This window comes from Symsagittifera roscoffensis, chromosome 6, assembly GCF_963678635.1.
Source record: "Symsagittifera roscoffensis chromosome 6, txSymRosc1.1, whole genome shotgun sequence".
Classification (NCBI taxonomy): Eukaryota; Metazoa; Xenacoelomorpha; order Acoela; family Convolutidae; genus Symsagittifera; species Symsagittifera roscoffensis.
The window spans coordinates 55,942,885-55,945,170 of NC_087067.1; positions in this window are offsets into that span (position 1 = coordinate 55,942,885).

Sequence of the window (2,286 nt, forward strand, 5' to 3'; positions counted from 1 at the left end):
GTTTTCGACCAAAAAAACTTCGCAACAAAAAACTTGATAGTATTAAAATCTCCTAGTTGTATCTAATTGGAGGTTTGAATTTATTTAGGAGACCACAAAAATTAACTTTGACGAACTATTCCATACAGCTGCGGACGCGCTGTATATTGGGTCAAGGAAGTATTATAAACGAAACCTCTAGTAATCATCGAGAAATTAATTTTTATAAAGTTAGTCGGATTCTGAGTAAACGCATGCAACGAAACGAGTTTTTCGGCGTATAATTTCCTTATTTTTATACTGCGACAGCGGTGAACTTTCAAACATGTTTTATAAAGTTTCGAAAACAAGCATGCAAAAAGAAAAAATTAGAAGAGTTTCAACGTTACCACTTTCCTGTAACAAAATCACTATCGTAAAATTTTGTTTTTAAGAACAAGTCCCTATCTTGTAACATTCTCAGAGGCTAAGTGGTTCAGAAGTTGTAAAAATTTTATTAAAAAAGTTCTAAGAAAGCGACTTTTGGTCGATCGGGGATATTGTTATCATGTGTTCTATTTGTTAACACTGATACGTTTCAGCGCATTCTATAACATAAAAAGTCATTTTGAACTTTAAATTTTAGATATATAAAAAAAATCAATGGAGGACTGGAAAAGAGACCAATTTGGTTGTGCGGGATAATTCGCCGCGCTGAATACATCGCATTACAATTTCAGAATCATAACTAAAAACTCGAAAGCGCGCAGAAATTATTTCAGAGCAAGGCCAAATTGACATTTATGTACCCTCAAAACTTTAAAAAAAATATCGCATTCAAAATATCTTTTTTAATTCAGGTAGTCATTATCTTTTTTGGGGAATAAAAGTTTTTTCATAAATTTTTTTTTCGATGAGCAAACAACTGACTGAACAAAGAAACCACCATAAGCATTAATAACTGGCTTATAATCGTATTTTTTTGAGGCCAAAAAGAGTAATTTATGAATTGAAAAAGGATTTCACAACAATGACGTTCTCTTTGTTCTACTTTTTTTTCTTTCGTTTTCTTCGATCGTTTCTATGAAAGTTTAAGATTTTTAAAGACTCTGTAATCCAGGAACAAAAAACACAGAATTGTGCGCCTATCCAGTGCGCAGTTTGACCTCGTAATGAAATTGGAACAAGAATTGATTCGTATGCCATACTTATATAGTTCCACGCTGTCCTCAAATGAAAAACTTTTACGTTTCATAAAATGAAAAAACCAGTTAGAATTGAATTCTAGGCCAAACCTTTGAAACTAGGACAACCGAAAAAAAGGAAAGTTTCCAAGTGATGAAAACACAAGCTTTCGAAGCTTTCGTTTTTTGACAAAACTGGCATAAAGCATCTGATTATTGGTAAAATACTAGTAAAAATTGACCAATCTTATTAAATATATGTGCCAGAAAAACAGTCTTTTTAGTTTTGAATATGGCAAGAAGCTGAAAACAATAGTAGTGGGAAAACATTTACTCTACTACTATTTTATTGAAAAATTCTGATGGAGAAGTGTTTTTGGTTGTCGAAGGCGTTTTAGTAAAACCACTGATTATGTGCTTCAGTTAAGCTTGGTCGTTAAACACTTGTTGACTGACCTCGAGTTTGGTAGACTTTTCATATCCAAGCATCCGTCAATTTTGAGTTTGCTAGCAGTTTTAGTCACCATAGGACATGGTCAAGTTTTTAACTAAAATTTTTAAATCATATGAAAAAACTGACTCGTTCTTAGCTGTTGGAATATTATCATTGTGAAGCTCTTCATTCTTTTAGTTTTTGATGACTCGTTCTGAGCTTGTAATGATTTTCAACGTTTCAGCTGGACTCCTCAGGGGGCTGACTTAATTCAGTCGTAATTATAGTTTGATGTTTTAGGGTCAAGACTAAGGCCAGCGTGAAGGTAAACAGGCTCAGCAAGATTTTTGGCTGAATCTTCAAGTTATTGTTGGAATGGTAAAGGTAGCTAGCTGCTACTTTTTTTATTCTAAAACTTAATGAAGTGAAGACAAAAAAACTAGTTTGGATAATGAACTGAAATGAACTCAGCTGACTGGGGGTGGGTTGAGAAATACAGGCAGTCCATAGACGTCCACACAGTTATCAAGAACTAAAAGATCGAGAGATATTTACAAGAGTAAACTTTGAAAAAAATTCATTTTTGGCCGCCCAGTTTGATAGTTTTTTATCTGAAAATTTTACTTAATAAGTTTTCCGATCAAAAAAATTTCCCAACAAAAAACCTGATAGTATTAAAAACTCCTAGTTGTATTTAATTGGAGGTTTGAA